Consider the following 20,478-nt stretch of genomic DNA (forward strand, 5'->3'; position numbering starts at 1 on the left):
GTCCTAGGGAGTGTTGCTGAACAAAGAGACCTTGGAGTGCAGGTTCATAGCTTCTTGAAAGTGGAGTTGCAGGTAGATAGGATAGTGAAGGAGGTATTTGGTATGCTTTCCTTTATTGGTCAGAGTACAGGAGTTGGGAGGTCATGTGGCTGTACAGGACATTGATTAGGCCAGTTTTGGAATATTGCATGCAATTCTGGTCTCCTTCCTATCAGAAGGATGTTGTGAAGCTTGAAAAGATTCAGAAAAGACTTACAAGGATGTTGCCAGGGTTGGAGAATCTGAGCTATAGCGAGAGATTGAATAGGCTGGGGTTGTTTTCCCTGGAGCATCAGACGCTGAGGGGTGACCTTATAGACGCTTATCAAATCATGAGTGGCATGGATAGGATAAATAGACAAAGTTTTTTCCCTGGGCTGTGGGAGTCTAGAACTAGAGGACATAGGTTTAGGGTGAGGGGGGAAAGATACGAAAGAGACCTAAGGGGAAACTTTTTCACGGAGAGGGTGGTACATGTGTGGAATGAGCTGCCAGAGGAAGTGATGAAGGCTAGGACAATTACAACATTTAAAAGGCATCTGGATGGGTATCTGAATAGGAAGGGTTTGAAGGGATATGGACCGGGTGCTGGCAGATGTGATTAGATTAGGTTGGCATATCTGGTCGGCATGGACGAGTTGGACCGAAGGATCTGTTTCCATGCAGTTTCTATGACTCTATGACTTATCTTTGAAATTTCTTTACTTCTGTTCTGTCCATAGAAATATGGACATTTTGCAGTGAAACAAAATGTGCATGTTTGGAAAATTAAGATTGCTATTTCTAGAAATCGATCAAATATCTTTTTTTATACATTTACCCTGAACAGCTCTGGGATTCCTGGAGTAGGCTATGCCTGTAAATTATTTGTGAGGTCTAAAGCAATTTATTGAAATTATTTTAACTAAATTCTAAACTAAATTGGGGCAGCACATTTAATTTGGATGAGTGAAAGAAATTTGCCTGAACCACAAGCAAATTGACATAGAATAGTCAGATCAGTGAGATGTGGAAGAAATAGGTTTCAATTTAGAGAGTACTAAGCTTTGTCATTGGCTCGACAAGAGCTACCTTCATCTGAACTGCACTGGGATGAATGTCCTGGTAAATTGTATAATTAAGCTTGTAGAGAGTACTTTAAAATGAATAGGAGATGGTTAGGGGTATGGACATGGGTGGAGTGAATGTTACATGAAGGGAAATTTGGAAAGTTAAAGAATATGAATTTGACAACAGAGGAGGATAGCAATATTGATAGTACTAACCAGCATGCACCAGAAGCGACTGATTGTAGAAGCGCAAGTGCTCAGCAAAAAAAAGTTAGTTCAGGGATAAATAGTGAAAAGACAGAATTGAGGGCACTCTGTGTGCGTGCAGCATGTGTAACGTGAATTGATGCTAAAAATAGAAGTAAATGAATAAGACAATTTTGTTCGAGTTCATTAATGATCAGCCAGGTGGATAAAGGGGCACCATTAGTCATAAATTTGATGTATTCAATAAGGGATCAGACAAACAATATAAGGAGATCAGTGTTGGGGGATATGATAGAGGATTGATTAACTAATAGGAAACCATTGGAATAAATTAATCACTTTCAAGTTGACAAACTACTGAGTGGAGTACCACAGGGATTAGTACTGAGACCTTAACTATTTATGACCTGTATTAATCACTTGGATTAATGGGCCAACCTCATTATAGCCAAATGTCCAAATAAAGTCAGTTGAGGAGGATACAAGAGTCTGTAGTGGGTTACAGGTTAAATGAATGGGTTGAAAAATTACATGGAGTACAATGTGGGAAAATGTGACTCTTTCTATTCTTCCCATCAAAATGGACAAGCAGAATATAAATTAAATGGAGGAAATCACAGAACGTTCAGTGCAGAAGGATCTGGGTGTTCTTGTACATAAATCAAAGTGAGTATGTAGTTACAGCAATAATTTGGAAATCAAAAGTAGTGGCATTTAATTCAAGAGGATTGGAGTATAGAATTAGTATCTATGGTACAACTGTACAGAGTATTGGTGAGACCATACTTAAAGTAGTGCATATACCTGCATTGGGAGAAGTTCAGAGAAGGGCCACATCCTTCCTGAAGTATGGTGTGTAGAATTGTACATAGTACTTCAGCTGAGGTCCAACTTGTATCTACTGCAAGTCCAACACAACTTCCTTTCTCTTGTACTATGTGCACCATAAATAAGTCGAGATTAATATATGCTTTATTCACAGTGTGTGTATATATATTTCTTTCTGCATCTTTACATTTGTGCCCCTTTGGTGTATATAGTTATTTTAATGTATATTTTAAGATGTATCACCTTACACTTCTCTAAACTTCATTTTCCACCTATCGAACCACTCCACCAATCTGTTAGCATTGTTTTGAAGTTCTGCACCATCCTCCTTACAGTTCATAATTCTTCCAAGTTTTTAAGTTGTCCCTGCACATCAGGGTAATCAGTTGACTGACTGACCCCTACATCATCTCTGACAACAAATTGGCTTTATTGTGACATGTACAGTGAAAAGTTTACAAGTCATCACTTAGGCCACCAACTTAGGTACAAAGGTACCGAGGTGCATGTTATTTAGTCCATGTTTTTAAGGGAAACAATTTTAGAAAATAAAATGTACAGTAGATTGTATCAAGGAATTAGAAAATAATGCATATCAGGAATTAAAGATCCTAATACTGAACCCTATGGAATAAATACTCCAGCCCATGAGGAAGTTGAACAGTTCATCAACTTCACCAACACATTCCTCCCCAACCTTAAATCCACCTGGACCATCTCAGGCACCTCCCTCCCTTTCCTGGACCTCTCCATCTCCATCAATGGGGACCAACTCAACACTGATATCTTCTACAAACCCACCAACTCCCACAGCTACCTGTACGACACCTCCTCCCACCCTGCCTCCTGTAAAAATGCTATCCCTTTTTCCCAATTTCTCTGCCTCTGCCACATCTGCTCCCAAGAGGGCCAATTCCACCAGAACACACCAGATGGCCTCCTTTGTTAAAGATTCCCTTGATTTGACTGAAGAGTACTCTCCCTAGACTTCGAGAGATGACAATTTCCCATCCCACCTGGTTGATGATGCCTGCCAGCACATCTCATTCACTTCCTGTACCTCCGCCCTTGAACCCCACCCCTCTAACCATAACAAGAATAGAATCCTCTTCTTCCTCACCTTTTACCCCACCAACCTCCGTATACATCATGTCTTCCTCCACCATTTCTGCCACCTACAAACAGACCCCACCACTAGAGATGTATTTCCCTTCCTACTCCTTTCCACTTTCCATAAAGACTGGTCCCTCTGCGACTCCCTCGTCCCAACCAACCAACCTACCCTCCACTCCCGGCACCTACCCCTACCACCGCAGGAATTGCAAAACCTACGCCCACATCTCCCCCCTCACCTCCGACCAAAGTCCCAAAGGAGCCTTCCATATCCATCAAAGTTTCACCTGCACACACTCTCAATGTGGTCTCCTCCACATTGAAGAGACAGGACGCCTGCTTGCAGAATGCTTCAGAGAACATCTCCGAGGCACCTGCACCAACTAAATCAACCCCACTGCTGCGTGGCTGAATACTTCAACTCCCCCTCTCACTCTGCCAAGGACATGCAAGTCCTGGGCCTCCTCAATCGCCACTTCCTAACCAGCTGATGCCTGGAGGAAAAACGCCTCTTCTGGACCCTCCAACCCCATGGCATCAATGTGGATTTCACCAGTTTCCTCATTTCCCCTCCCCCCACCTTAACCCAGATCCAACTTTCCAAGTCGACACTGCCCCCGTGACCTGTCCTACCTGTCCATCTTGCTTCCCATCTATCCACTCCTCTCCAACCTATCACCAATACCCCCACCCCCTCTAACTATTGCACTCTCAGCTACCTTCCCCCCCATCCCCACCTCCTCCCATTTATCTCTCCACCCCCAAGGCTCCCAGCCTCATTCCTGAATGTTGATTTTCCTGCTCCTCGGATGCTGCCTGACCTGCTGTGCTTTTCCAGCTCCACACTCTTGACTCTCATCACCAGCATCTGCATTGCTCACTTTCGCCTCTTAACCAACATAGACAACCCTGACTGATAACTGACAAGATGTCTGACTAATATCTGTACAGCTATCTGACTAGACTTCCTGCAACTCCCAGTCTATAACCCACTCCCTGTGCTGTACTGCAACAGACCCCCTGACCATGGCTGCCCTGAAAAGTGAACACAACATATTCAAGCCCTGAGATCATATCAGATACCACCCTTGACTCATTGTTCTGGACCTTGATTTGATTGAAGTGTACTCCCCCTGCACTTTGAGAGATTGTCTTTTCCTTGAAGCACATGTAGTGTGTTTGTTGCTTTTGCTGCTGCTATAATGGTACAAACACAAGATTAATGTAGAATTGAGCTGTCATTCATCATTGTTGTAAAATGGGGATTTTGCTCTTGATCAAGACGTTACTAGATGACCATCTCAAGCAGTTTTATCAACTTTCCTCACCATGGTCTACATCAGGGAAAATTGTGCCCTGTCTTTATTGATCAGGAGTCACATAACACCAGGTTATAGTCCAACAGGTTTATTTGAAATCACAAGCTTTTTGAGTGCTGCTCCTTCATCTGATAGTCACTCCACCTAATGAAGGAGCAGAGCTCCAAAGCTTGCAATTTCAAATAAGTCTGTTGGACTATAACCTGGTGTCATACAGTCCTACAGCATGGAGACAGACCCTTCGGTCCAACTGTTCCATGCTGACCAAAATGGCCATCCACACTAACCCCATTTCCCTGCACTTGGTCCATATCCTGATGAAGGGCTCCTGCCTGAAATGTCAATTTTCCTGCTCCTCAGATGCTGCCTGACCTGCTGTGCTTTTCCAGCACCACTCTCTAATCTTGACTCTGATCTCCAGCATCTGCATTCCTCACTTCGCCATATCCTTCTAAACCTTTCCAATCCATATATTTATCCAAATGCCTTCTAAATGTTAATGTACCCTCAACCTCAACCACTTCCCCTGGCAGCTCATTCCATATGCTTATCACCCTCTGTGTAAAAAACAAATGTTCTCCCACAGATTCCCTTTTAGTTTTTCCCCTCTAACCTCAAATTGATGCCCTCTAGTCCTCGATTCCCTAACCCTGGGAAAAAGACTGAGTGCATTCACCCAATCCATGATCTTATACACTTCTATAAGATTCCCCTTCAGTCTCCTATACTTTGAAGAAGTAAATCTTATCTTGTCCAACCTCTCCCTATAACTCCGGTCCTTGAGTCCTGACAACTTTCTTGAAGTCATGTGACTTCTGATCTTGTCTATGCCAGTCCAACACCAGCACCTCCACACCATCTTTATTGATGGCCAGTATTGCTGCCAGCTTTCCTAAGCGTAACTAAAACTGCTTAGAAACAGCACCCAGTAGGTTTAAGAAGACCAATTCAATGAGGCTACACTGGTACAAACATGTATGGTAATTCAAGCCCTCAACTCTCATGCCCAACTAACGTGATTTGCTGGCCTGATGTAAGGACATGCTGTGGCCAGGGCCAAATGATACCTCATCTTATATACAAAATTCAGGTGAGACTCCAACTTCACACCTCAAAGGTTCAGTGGAGCTGACCTGCTTTGGGAATGTCTCTTAAAGCAAATTGATAAAAGTATAGAACATCCTGTTGATTTATTTCTCCATCTTTATGTCCCTTTGCCAGAACTGTCTGTTTTCACATCTACATTTTCCTGAAGTATTTCCATTTACTGCAGAAATCGAAACTTGCTGCATTGTTAATTACTAATTTACTAACTTCCATTTACTAACAACCGTCATTAATAGTTACAAATTCACCTGGTACTGTCTCCGATGGAACAATAAAATTTGTCCAATTGCAAATTGCATTAAACGCTTGCCTTTCAAAGGGAAATTAGATTTCTTACAAATGGACCACTCTCCTAGGCTGGATGGCACTGTGTGTACCTGAGTTGAGAGTGTGTTGCTGGAAACGTACAGCAGGTCAGGCAGCATCCGAGGAGCAGAAAAATCGACGTTTCGGGCCAGAGCCCTTCATCAGGAATGATTCTGAAACATCGATTTTTCTGCTCTTCGGATGCTGCCTGACCTGCTGTGCTTTCCAGCAACACACTCTCAACTCTGATCTCCATCATCTGCGGACCTCACTGTCTCCACTGTGTAGAACTGAGCCAGGCTATATTAACTATTGCAAGATATCCCCTCAGCCAGTGATAATTTAACACATAGCAGTGATATGGTAGAAGTGCTGTGAGAACTTGTATATTTATACGGATTTAAGATATTGTGTGTCACAGTGTAGCAGGAAAAATAAAAGCCCATCTGGACTACCATAAATAGAATTTATGTTTGATGCAGCACCAGAACATCTCAATTGAATTATTGAAATTGATCTCCTTTCAGATGTTCTGTTAGGTTTCTGTACACACAAATCAAATCTGAATTTGGTGAGAGACTGTGTGTCACAGTGATGCCTTTGAGACACAAAGATATGGGATGAAAATATCTATCTCTGCCTGACAGATGGATGAGCGGCATATGTTTTGAGCCCAAATACCTTAAATGATGAGACAGAGTGGCAGCAGAGAGGAAGTGAAGTACGTCCTGTATTCTGGATCCCATCACCTGGTGGGATGTCTGTTCAGGTTGAGAAATGGCCTCTTCAGTCACGTGAAGAAACATGTCAAAAACTTGCCATTGAGTTGACATCATCTTCAACATAAGGGATTGTTGCTGTCAACAGGTGGCATATTTGCATTGGCATTTTGATAGAATCCACCAAATTCCTACCCAGTGAAAGACAATAGCAAAGAATAGTCCACAATTCACACAAACAGTACTGTAGGAGTTGTTGACTCAGTTGTTGCCACACGTCTCTGTCCTATGCTTGTTAACTATCCCTTGGCAGTAATGACAGAGCATAATGCGTACCCAGTATCCTCACCAACATTTTCCCTCATCTTAACAGAAAAATGTCTTCATATTTGTTGCTTGTAAGATCCCAAACGTCTTGTGCACCCCCCCTTCTCTTTCCTTACCTTACCTGCCTTATGCAGCCTTACTTTGTTGGCATAGCTGACAGGTGGTGTCAGGAGAAATGATGGATCAGTATTTTAAGCCTCTCAGAAAAGATTGTGACCCAGGCAGTTGAGTTCTAAGCCCACACACTTCCCTAAATCATGTCCAAGCTAAGTGAATAGATTTCAACAGCAGCAAGAATAATGAGAAGAATTAAAAGGATATAATTCTAATTTAGACTGATTATTCGACTTTTAAACCATTAGATTTTAAAGTGAAAACCAGTTTAGCATTATAATTAATCAATTTTTTCTTTCAATATCTTGTAAAAATGGCAACCTTAAATGGAACAAAATGGAGGTCAAGATGGAGTGGGAAGATCATGTGAGAATCTGCATATAGCGCAAATGATCAACGTAACTGGTTAAACTATCAGTCTCGCGCACGATCTTCTCATTCTACAGAAAACTCTAATTTTACTGATCAAAGATTCGTAGATTAATAATTGTTTCAAATTTATTCCGATGGAAAGTAAAACCAGTAGGAAATTCAGACTATTGCCAAAATTATGAACAACGCACCGAAAGTACTTGACCGTTACTATGCAATGTTGATCAGAGATTCAAGACCATTTCCCTGAAGCTCTCTCCACTGTGCACTTGCCCCAGTGTGCCTGGCAATTTCCACTCAGCTTGGGAAATAATTCTGCTGTCTGTTAGATGCAGAATCAATGGTTAAAACGGCAGTTAATTGCCTATCATTGTATCAATGCAGTAAAATGACAGCTGTTCAAAGGGGGTCCTCATTTGATTTAAAATCCAGTTAAAAGATGAAACGGGGGGCTGTGATGCTAAGATCCCAACCTAATGCTAGTTTTGAGGTATTTAGCTCCCCATATTTAGTCAAAACCACCTCCCCTCATCTGAGAAAATTTGGTTTGGTAAAATTGACAGTGAGAGAGAGTGGAAACACCGTTAATTATTTATCAGGCCAATCTGCGGTTGTCATATATATTGTCGTTCTAACATTTTCTGTTTTCAGTTGAATATGAGCTTAATGTTGCATATAGATTAAGTAAAATATATAGGCCGATACTCTGTTTATGACCACTTCTGAACTTAAAAGAAGTTGGTGAAATGTAGATTCAAAAGAAATTCTCATTGTTACATATGATTTTGGAAGGCTGCCACTATTAGGAATTAAGAGAGGATTATGTTGGATTTTGGTTCTTTCAGGAATTAGGACTGACTGCAGCTTAGCCTTGGCTACATTGGTATTAAATTAAATGCATTTCTGTCTTAGAGTTCATCCTTTAGCCTGTTGTGACTTTGGAGTGACTTCCAAATCAATCAAATCAAATTCCTGTCTGTAGATTAATGATTGTTTCAAATTTGTTCTGATGGAAAGTAAAACCAGTAGGAAATTCAGACTGTTGCCAAAATTGTGAAAATATACCAAAAATGATTGATAGTTACTATGTAATGTTGTTATCATTAATATCTTTAAAGACAAGGCAGCTACATGTTGTGGAGGAAGGAAGTTTCCTCCAGATTATACTAACCTGCAGATTTTTAATTTTTACACACAGGTAGTCAGTATCACTGGTGTCAGATGCTGCCAGAGCTGCTGAGTTTTTCTGTTTTAGTTTCTGATTTCTAGCATCCAAAGTTCTAAGGTGTCTTTGTCCCCCCCACCAGTGACTTCTTTGTTTTACATATCCAGCTGGGCCAGCCTACCTCAGTCAGCACTGAGATACAATAGACTGAAACTGGGACCTGTTGCAGCTTGGGGTGACCCATCATGATCAGTAGCCTTCAATAGAACCATCTCGTGCCAACACAAGTAGTTAAACATAGCATAGAGGTCTGTCTTTAAGAAATCCCATGGAGGTAATTTCACTTCAATCTCATCAGAGGGCAAATACATACATTCATAACATGACATAAGTTTTGTTTGCATCATTACTTTTTATATTGTTAGTTTTCTAAGCAAAAGACCCACTAAGTACTGTTGGAGTGCACTTAGAAGGCAGGTCAGATACTGAATCTGTTGGGCTTTGGACAAGGGTTTACACAAGAAAATCTCGTTTTTTTTATATTATAGCTCTAGTTTCTCTTGTCTTCCCATTGCCTTCTGCCTTTTGCTCCTTTTCCTCCTGGAGCAGCTGAAGACTTGGCCCCTCTGAACATTCCAAGTGTGTAGCATACAATAAGCTAGCATAATTTTGGGAGCTGATTTAGGACAATACCACAGAAGTAACTGGATTCATCTGGGTATACACACCTGCGATTTTCTAAACAAAAGCACTAGATTGAGTGTGCCTCTGATTTTTTTCAACTCTTGGCATTTGTGGCCAAATTGCTAACACAAATCATAAACCAAGTGTCGAGTGGATACTATCTGTCTCCAAGATACCCTGCTAGTCAGGGTTGAGGAGGTGGGTGTTGTGGAATTGAAGACTGGTGTCATAGAAAAGCGTTATATCACATTAGAAAGGGACTTCATCTGACTTTGTTTTGGCCTGAATTTTCAAAGCAATTTGCTTCTATCATGAGGCAAGGAAATGGGAATGATCTAAGCTAAATTCTGGAATTCCTTCCCTACACCTTGACTCCCATATCCTTCATGACCCTCCTTAATCATTTACCATGCTTTGCTCACCTGTCTGAATATCTACTTCACCTCATTGCTGATTTGAAACTGATTATAATATTGAGAGAGGGGCAAAAAAACTGCAGATGCTGGAGTCCAAGGTAGACAGGCAGGAGGTGGGACAACACAGCAAACCAGGTAGCATCAGGAGGTGGAAAGATCGACGTTTTGGGTGTAACCGTTAATCAGCTCCTGAAGAAGGGTTCCACCCGAAATGTCAACTTCTCCACCTCCTCCAGCTGCCTGGCTTGCTGTGTCCTTCCAGCCTCTTGCTTGTCGACCACATAATATTGAGAGAGGCTGTGGACCACTTTTCAACATTAAATGTTCTTTACAAAATGAAATTTGCTGTTCCTACAGAGCTGCTTTTTTTTTAAAAAAAATATCTATCACAGTTGCAATCAAATGACCAAAGTTTCATACAAGGAAGAGGATACAGGAACAATTCAATTGAATCTCTGCTCACTGGTAAATCATTTAATGATTACCACAACAAAGAATCAGAAGAATCCATCCAGAAGAGAATGTTCTGTGTTCCAAAGTAATATTTTCTGGTCAAAGATAATCTGTGTAAGTATTCCAATGAAAATGTTTATATATAACCTCACCAAGAAATGTTTCTGGGCGATGATTAAACATGATCTTGTAAAGCAGGAGTCCAATCTTCCAACTGAATTTACCAAATCATCTTCATGCTTTCAGTGTTAGGAGAAAGCAGAAACATCATTTGCTGGTGTCACATTAAAGAACAGATGTACAATCATGGCTGTAGAGCCCATTAAAGTGCATCTACTGCTGTACAGCAGAGTACTGACGGGCAAAATTTAATGGAGCCCAGTGGAACAAGGAATGAGGAAGTCAGAAGGGAGGGAGGGGGAGAGGGAGAGTAGTGTTGGGCTGAGGGCGTAGAGGAGGGGGAGCAGTGGTAGCATCTAATAGTCTGAATCAGGCACTGAGTGACAGGAAGGCAAGACTGCTACATGGAAGCAATGGGGAGGCAGGGGAGCTTGCTAAGATTTTGCCTTATATGGATGCCTTTGAATAGGATTTAATTGTATCTTGAGAATGTAGCCTTGGCACACAGATCTCTGCCTGTCAGATCCCCAACCATTCAAAAGGATGCCAGTATCCAGGAGAGGCAGCAAGTACCGAAATGCAAGTGGAGCTGCAATTCATTGGAGTAGAAACTGCTTCCAATAGGGAAGAGACGGTCATTGCAATCACTCAGCCTGAATGATTCTTGGGTGCCCTGAGTATTGTCTCCACTGTTTGTCTCTCCTCCCATGTATGAGGTCTCCCAGGCAACTGCTTAGCATTGAAATGGGGAAGTCACCAATGTATTGAGAGTTTCTGTACCAGTAAGATAACATTAATAGCCGGGTGAAGATCCAAAGCTCCAGCACCATTGCAGCACTTACGTGGGTGCAGGCTGACATAAATGTCGCAATCAAATCTCTATCTGACCAACCAATATTTATAAAACAGAAAGGTCCTACTGTATCAACGTTCAAGAGGACATTTGTGTGTCTGTGACATGGACAGCTCACCTGCTGAGGACTCTTGCACAGATGAAAGTGCCTCCTCCAAACCCACAGATAATTTGGGCATTAGTGTCACTGGCAGAGGGTGGTGGAGTAGCTCTCTTCCCTTTAACAGCCATAAGAAAAAACTCAGTCTGTGGTGGGTTGATGATTCCCCTCCTCTTGTCACCCACCTCCCTGTCTAGCAGAAAAGGAGAGGGTGTGTGTAATGGGGACTCTTACCATCTGGTCCCCCTCTTATTACTGCTGCATGGAGCTGGTGTCTAAAGCGATGGTATGCAGTTCTGCATGGCAGCTGGATCTGGCTGCTCAAAAAGATCACAAACCATTCAGGTCCAGGCATTACTGTACACAACATCAGCAGCTCTGCTAAAATGGTCCCTCGACTGTCCGTCACTGCAATTACAGTAGACTTTCAGAGGCTGACACCAGAGGCCTGCCATCATCCTAGGGCACAACATGGATCTGTCTTCCACCATTAACTCAGTCCTTTCATACTGGGTGGGACTTGCATTTGAAGCGGACTAAACTTAAGGAAATAAAATGTCCTCTGTAAAAGTACACAAAATAAACCATGGCCTGTGACTTATGTAAAGTGAGATAATCTGGTAAAACTGATGTTTCATCCATTAGTCACTTTTGCATCACAGAAGCCTATAGTTTAGAAACACCAATTGTCAGGGAAAGTTTTGAGCAGGCTCAATCATTCCCTCAATGTCATCACATGATTTTAGTACATAACTTTGGGAGTGGAAGTATGGAAGATATAGGGTGGATTTTTCCCCATCCCTCTACTCTGGGGAGTAAGTCAGATGGAGAGTTGCACAGATATCTGCCTGGAAAATCATTAGTTGGGGTTGTCTTATCCAGCATTTCAAATAGAACATTGGAAGACTAGGAGAATTTCAAGCAACGGCGGGGGTGGAGAGGGAGGTTATTCAGAGGAATCTCTGTCAGCCAACTCCAGGACAATTATTTCCATGATGTAGGTGTGAATAGCAGTTCCTGGCCTGCAGTGATTTGACCTGATGCAGTTTAAATGTGATGAATGCCAGTAATGAATGTTGCGAAGGGACTAGCAAGTACTTCTGCCATAGGAAAGCATGATGTGGAGGTGTCTGTATTGGACTAGGGTGCACAAAGTTTAAAAATTGCACAACACCAGGTTATAGTCCAACAAATAAACCTGTTGGACTATAACCTGGTGTTGTGTGATTTTTAACAGGTAAGTGCAGAATAATGCAAGCTGGTGCATACATAAATGTAAAATTACATGAGATAACTTGCTAAATTTCACGAAGAGAAACCTTTCTTGAGATGCTTCAAAATGACACAGCCAATTTTTGATAACATTCTACCTGTTATATTTGGATTAGTAAAACAGTTTTTATTGCTGTTTTATAATGTTTATCACTATTTTATTGTTTCAGATCAATATTTATATCTGCAGTGTTTTCTGATTCACGCACTTTTGGTTAGACATACTGATGTCATTCTATAGTCTAAGAAACAGAAACTCCAGAATTGAGTTGCTCCCAAGCATCCCAGACTCACAGGTTACTGGTATTGTTAAATATAATTTCTAGAATTGAGTCTGAATTTGTCCTGTACCATCAACAATGTTTCTCAATATAAAATACCCCCATCATTGATTTCAGTCACTGAAGTTGTGAGGTCATTAAACAGGTTAGAAAGGAACTAGTCATAGTGAAGTATTCTCAAAGACACTAATCAAGGAAGTAGCAAGCAGATTTTATCTATCATTTTGTACAATTTGAGAACTTGGAATAAATATTGGGACTTACACATAGGAACTAACATAAAAGCTGCAACAGTAAAATATCTTAAAATTAAAAACTATGGAATTTCTTATTTTTGAGGAGACAAAATTGATAGTCTATAAATATAAAATTAGTTTTCCAGGACCAGTCTGTTCAGTAAATATAACTGTACACTGTTTGAAAAACCAATTGAATAACATTCACCAACATGTACTCATTTCATCTCATTCAGTAGTTGTACAAAACTAAGGATGTGAGGAAGATGTACAGAGGTTTCAAGGGGAATAAAACAAGATGAATGAGTGGATAAGGACATCGCAGATGTAAAATTATGTGGAAAATGTGAATGTATCCATTTTAGAAGGAAAAAATGCAGACTATTTTCTAATTGGAGTAAAATTTGGAATTGCTCATGTTCAAATGACCTAGACAACATTGTTAATGAGTCACTGAACCTACATACAGTGCAGCAAATGATTAGAGTGGCAACTGGTATGTTGACATTCATCTCAAAGGGATTTGAGTACAGGAATAAAGATGTCTTGCTATATAATTGCAGAGAGCCTTGATGAACCCATACCTTGATTTTTCTGTATTATTTTAGTCATCTCATCCAAGAAAGAATGTACTTGCCACAGAGGAAGTGCAATGAAGGTTCACTAGATTGATCCCTGGAATGACAGGATGTTCCTGTGAGGGGAGATTGAGGAAACTGGAAGCTCGAGAGTTCTTTAAACTTAAGAATGAGGGGTGATCCCAGTTGGGCATACCAAATTATTATAGGGGCTTGACAAGGCAGATGTGAAAAATATAACTGCCCAGCTGGGGTTCAAGAACCACGTCAAAGTATTGGAATTAAGGTGTGAACCAATTCAGATTGAGATGAGGAGCACCTTCTTCAGTCAGAGGGTGAAGATGTTTTGGCATTCACTGCCCCAGAGAGCTGTGTCATTGAGTACATCCAAAATGATTTATAGATATGCTAAACATCAAGGGATAAGGGAATAATGGAAGAAATTACATTGAGAAAGAGGATTGGCCATACTCTGTTTGAAAGGCAGCGTAGACTTGAGAGGCTAAATGGCCAGCTCCTTCTCTCATTTTCCATGTTCCTTTGTAACCATTATATTGATGAGAATTACAGCAAGACTGAAAGCATAAAAATAAGAGTTTCATTTCAAATTAATGATTTGCAATTGGAGTTTTATCTAGGAATACACCCTGCAAGGAATCACAGTTTAACAGCATCTTCTGATGGTACATGTGCAATCAGTTTCAACAGTGCCAATGATGTTGCCACCATCACTGTCATTACACTTATGACATTCAAGTCATTATATAGTATTTGCCATTAAAAATAATCCTGAATTTATTTTAATTGGATAAGTAGGGAGCTCAAAAGGCTGAGGAATAGGAAGTTGAGGATAGCAGTGACATTGTATTATGAAATGCTTTATTGAGAGTGGCTACTGAGGAGGTTAGAATATGAAATGTTATCACAGCAGAGATTAAAATGAGCATTTTGATTGTAATAGGAGAAGTACTTGAAAATGATTTGTACAAGATCGGTTAAAAGGAAAAAGAAAATGGATTAACTAAAGCAAAATAATGAAGGTGTTGTAAATCCAAATTGTAAACAGAAGATGCTGGACATATTCAGCAAGTCAGGCAGTATCTCTGGAGGGAGAGACCGAGTTAATGCTTCAGATTGATGAGTCTTGCGTCAGCACTAGATTGGATAGCTGCAGTGGAGCTAAACACTGCTACAGGCAGGATAACTAAACTGATAGTCTTCTGGGCTTTAAATTTCTGTAGATACGTCCACATTCCAACTGTGATGTTGATACAAAGCAGTTTGGTTTCATCCCAAACAAGCAGTTGCAGAACAAATACAGAACAAAGCCTGACATCAGAATGTAGCTTCAAATTCCATTTAGGATTGGTCTTCCATTTATGCTCTATTTATAGTGTAGGGAAATATTTTTGATTGTATTGAAATAAGATTAAAGTGTATCCATTTTCCCCACAGAGTCGCTGGGACAGGCGTTTCTTGTCAACTGAGTTCCTCTGCTGATAAATTGCATTGAAAAGCAACTTTGGATACAGTCTCTAACAATGGTACTTCCACTAGGCTCTTATACTTTACAATAGCAGATTCTGTGGAATTATAGGTAATGAATAACTGTTTTGCACCATTCATGAATATTCTTTTCAAACTAAACTTTTAATTAAATCTTTAAAAAGATGTGAGAATCCTTGTAAAATGAACAAAAATGTATAACCTGCAGGGAAACCCTTCTTTAAACCATTGATGTGTAATTTTATAATATAATGCCTTTAATTATTAAAATGGCTGAAAAGCCTCATTGGGGTGGGGTGGAGGTGGGGAAAGAATATCGTATTTTCAAGACTCACTAGTGGAGTGCCACAGGGATCAGTGCTGGGGTGACAAGAACAATATATACTTGGACAAGGCAAGTGGATGCATTAAATCACTGAGTTTGTGGATGACGTAAAAATAAGTAATGAGAGAGCTAAAATAAGAAGTTTACACAAAACCTTGAGCGATTATAGACAGGATAAATGAATGGGCAAGAACTTGCAGATGTATCATGTGGGGAAAATGAGATTATGCACTTTGGCAGGAATTATAGAGAAGCTAAAAATTATTTAAATGGAGAAAGACTTCGGAAAGCTGCAGCACAAAGGGATGTATGGTTCCTCTTGCACAAATCAGAAAAAGCTAACATACAAGTTCAACATGCACTATGAATGCTAATGGAATTTTGACTTTTATTTCAAAGGAAATAGAGTAACAAAAATGGGGAAGTCTTGCTAAAACTATACGATGCCCTAGTTCAACCACACCTAAAACGTTGTAAACAATTTTGTTCCTATTATCAAAGGAAAGATACACCGGCATTCAGGCAGGCCAGAGAAGGTTCATTACATTGATACCAGGTATGCAGGGATTTTTATAAGGAGAAGTTGACTACTTACGAAGTTTAGAAGAATGAGACAAACTTATTGAAACATAAAGTCTCTTGGGGGCTTGACAGGGCAGAAGCTGAGGGGCTGTTTTTCCTTGTGGGAGAATCTAGTTCCAGAGTTCATAGTCCCAGCAAGAAGTCACTCATATAATCCAGAAGAGGAGGCATTTCTTACTGTAGAGGCTAGGTAATTATATGTATTCAAGGCTGAAATAGGCAGGGGATAGTCCTTTGGCGATTTCCATTATCTCCAGTAAGAAAGCATCACCAAACAATTCTTCTGCATCCCTAAACTGTCAGGTTCCACTGGTCTGTGCCTTTCACTCCTAATGCTTCTTCAATACCAATGAGACCTTCTCATGCAATTATGGAAGGAATAATATTTGCTCGCCTCACAGTTCACATTCAATTGGAGCAGCATTTCACTTGGACTTCTTTCAATCTGGTCTATGGTTTTCACTGCTCACAATGTAATCTCCTTTACATTGGCAACACCAAAAGCAGATTGGGTGACCTCTGTGTGAAACAACTCTGTTTTGTCCACAAGAAACTGGAAGGTTGGAATTGCTTTTACCATTTCAATGAACCCCATCATTCTGTCATACTAACATTTCTGTCCTGGCCTGCTACAGTGCCAGTGAAGCTCAGTGCAAGTTGGAGAAACAACGCTTTCAGCACTGTGTAGCCTCTCGGACTCAAAATTGAATTCAACAACTTCAGAACTTGACATCTGTCCTCCATTTCGAATAACTCCAGCCCTTCACATCACCCCTTCCCCGATCTTTTTAGACTCAGATACAGATTATTCTTGTGTACAGAAAGAGGGTCAGATGTAAACATTCCAACATTCCAAACATTCTAGGCAAACATCCACAAGTCCTCATTGCTTGTACACTTTGTAAACTGATCAAATTAAATATTTGAGGACATGACTCTCATGTTAACAAATGTCACTTATTTCCCACAGTTCAAAGATCAGGCATTGATTGTGTCTATCCAAAGTCTTATTTCCATTAATATTTCCTTTATCTGCTTTTCTTTACCATCAACTTAGATTTATTTTATTACAAACACTCCTAACCTAATCTGTATTTAACCCTTTCAGCGTTAAACCTTGCATCGACAATGTTCACATCTGATTGTTTCGTTTTGAAACCAATTTTTAAAAAGCTGCATTTTTGTTCTTTTTCAAAAGATGCATAGATCTTTTGCCTCCCGGTATGTCCACATTTTAAATGTACGTAGTGACAATTACTGGACGAGTAATCCAAATCCCAGTCAAATGTTGAGGACATGGGTTCAAATCCTACATCGGCAGATGGCAAATTTCGAATTAATTTCAATCTGATAATATCCAATTTCATTAGTTTTTTAAAAAATGTCATGCGGTTGAAAGTGTTTAAAATCTAGGCTACTTCATGGGGATTGCTGATAATGATATATTGAGTGATTGCTGGCCATGGTCCTGAATGACACTGGGAACTGCTGTCCGCACTTTCTATGTCAACAGTTTAATAGAGAAAAGAACAAATGTGAAAGAGCTCACTAAACTATTCCCACCAGTCTCATGACAAAACAATAAACTGGTATTAGGAATAAGGTTAAGGATTTGGGGACCAAAGGTCAGTGATTGACTTTTATATAAGATAAACTATCACAGATCTTAAAATACGTCTACCATCAACTAATAGAACACACTCAAAATTATAAGCATGATCAGAATTACGAAAAGCAACTTAACCCAGCAAACTTGTTGCATCCCAAGTCTGTGTAAATTGCTATTGAAAGTCTTCCAGGCAATCGCAATACTTTTTAAATGCTGCATACAGTATATTAGAAATATTTTAAACATTTTTTATTTAATATCACAGATCAATTATTAACAGTAATAGCTAAGAGAAGCCTACATATCAGTACCACTTAATGTTGAATGCAAATTAAAATTGTGCAACTACAAATCTGACAAATTCAACTTTTTTTTTTAAGAAAGCCAAGTGCACCCTTCCAGCAAAGGTTTGCCCATATGCCAAGTCCAAAGATTATTCTGGGGCATGCAACATATATACTTTGTGCTACTTGCTTAGTTAACTAATTGCATAGTATAATCAGTGTCTAGTCTGCAGTTGAGTGGCTGAATGGCCAAGTACAGGGGCACAAAATGGTAAGGAGGTAGATCCATTTGAATCTCTGCTGCCGTGGTTGAAGCCAGATTGCACTTGTTAAAATGTGGAAACTGGAGCAGAGAGAACAGGTGAAAAGGAGGCAAAAGAGAGTGTGTACAAGAAGAAATAATATAATGATACAACATGCCTGAAAGCAGGCTTTGAAGATTTTCCAATGCTGTACTAGTGACGTTGAGGAGTCCAGAGGCCAGGAAGCCATTTAGACCAACTTTTGGAAGATAGTGGGAGGGAATGACAGTAGTCAAAACTGGAGAACATGGATGCAGCGGCCTCAATTACCTCATGTTGGTCAAGATTAAGAAATACATCTTAAAATGCCACATCCTACCAACTAGTTTCTCACACAGTTTGTTGGATACCACATTCATCGCACTCCACGTTTCAACAATCTCCAACAATCATGACTCATACGTAACATTGATAACTTCAGCCCATCCTCAAAGTCTTCACACTGCTGCAAGCCTCATGTGTAGTTTTCTCAGCTTGCCCAAGCTCCATCTGACTATGGCAGTCATGTCACCCTATCACAAGCACAACATTTACTGAGTAGCTTCTTTCTCGCTGGCAGCTGACAGCTGGAGAGAGAGCAGCACCTAACCAGCAGGGCACAGTCATGGCAGTTTGTCCTTCCTTCCTGGAGGAGATCGTCTTCCCCATCACTGGAGTCACCATTGCTGAGGCTGGAGACAGCAGTGGGGCTAAAGCTATCTAATGACGGTATGCTTATAATCTTTCCTCCTTTTCATATCACTCCACAATCTTATCTGATCTACAACTGCAGATGGTGTAAGAACATTTTACTTTCTCTCCTTCTGTCACCACATCTAACCTTTGTGCCTTTCCCTTTTCAGATACTCAGGAATGCAACCAGGGAAAGAACTGGTGGAGGACCAAAAGGTGGAAACTCAGAAAGACAGTGAAGAAGAAACTGCGCGCGCACAGACAGACAGACACCACACACACACACGCTGACACTGACTCTCACACTGCTCCTCAGATACTAAAACAATCTGTGCCCTTATGCCTCAAGACCTGGACACCATCAGGCTTGGTCTGGTACGTGGCAAGTTACAAGTGGAAAATTACCAGTCAAATTCATTTCTATTGACCAGAAACTAAAAACTGAACTAGCCATTTAAATACAGGTGGCTGGGTAAGTGGGTCAGAGACTGGGAATTCAGAGGTGATCAACTGACCACCTGACTTTCCAAAATCTGTTCACTATCTACAAAGCACATATCAGCAGTGTGGTGGAATACTGACAACTGCCTTAATGAGTGCAGGTCCAACAACACACAAAAAGCTCATTTAGCAACCTACTTGATTAGTACCCCATCCACCACCTTAAACATTCACTCCTTCCACCCATTATACAGTGGCAGTATCTGCCATGTGTAAGATGCAGCGTAGCAAATTGCTAAGGCTCCAATCGACTGCACCTTCCAAACTCATGATCTCTTATCATCTTGAAGGTCAAGGCCACATGGAACACCACCACCTCCAAGTCACACACTATCCAGAACTGGAAATATGTTCTGATTCTTTTACTACTGATAAGTCAAAAACTTTGAGCTCCCAACTTAATCAGCACAGTATGGAATTATCTATAAATTGTAGCAGTTCAAGGCAGTGGTTCACAAGCAACTTAGAGCCATTAGAGATGGACAACAAATACTGGTTTCCTCCGCAATGCCCACATCCCATTAACAAATTTTAAAAAGCGCTTTTTGGAGGACAATTTGAGGCACCGAACTCAAATGGCCAGCAACTAGATTACAAGGCAAGGATAGATTTGGTACCATCTAGCCAGAGATTAAGGTTATTTACGAAGTCCACTGCAAGGACTCAATTAGGCCTTTGGCTTTGCACAGACCTTGCAGCTTATTCTTTCCACCATGGTAACCAACTCCATTAGCCACATTTGTAGACCCAACAATAATGCAGCATTATAGACTAATGTCTCAGTTTCCATTACAGCACAAGTGGAAGCCAGCCACGGTTTGCTGCACTTGTACATTCAGAATGCTCTCCAACACATAACAAAAACTGAGGTGCTGCACCAATGGAATGGCAGTGGCACATAGAATCTAAATCTGCTGCTGTCTGCCCTCAGGATGAGACCATTTATCTCTGCCCAACTCTACCATTCCTCTTGCACTTTTATCTGTCAGCCAGCTAGCCCAGACTGTTGCTGCACATGCCGAGGAACCACACCGTCTGA

The 20,478-nt window shown here is 40.6% G+C and overlaps 1 long non-coding RNA gene across 2 annotated transcripts in view; it reads left to right on the top strand.

Moving 5' to 3' along the window:
- LOC122553751 overlaps positions 1 to 20,478 on the top strand; it is a 43,331-nt gene that overhangs the window by 18,287 nt on the left and 4,566 nt on the right. Inside the window, exons 4-5 of one of the 2 annotated variants that reach the window (XR_006312831.1) lie at positions 15,114 to 15,202; positions 19,109 to 19,313. This is a non-coding gene — a long non-coding RNA (uncharacterized LOC122553751). The remainder of the gene's footprint in view (positions 1 to 15,113; positions 15,203 to 19,108; positions 19,314 to 20,478) is intronic. The other variant, XR_006312832.1, reaches the window with a different exon arrangement.

The sequence above is a fragment of the Chiloscyllium plagiosum genome, chromosome 10, assembly GCF_004010195.1.
Source record: "Chiloscyllium plagiosum isolate BGI_BamShark_2017 chromosome 10, ASM401019v2, whole genome shotgun sequence".
Taxonomy (NCBI): Eukaryota; Metazoa; Chordata; class Chondrichthyes; order Orectolobiformes; family Hemiscylliidae; genus Chiloscyllium; species Chiloscyllium plagiosum.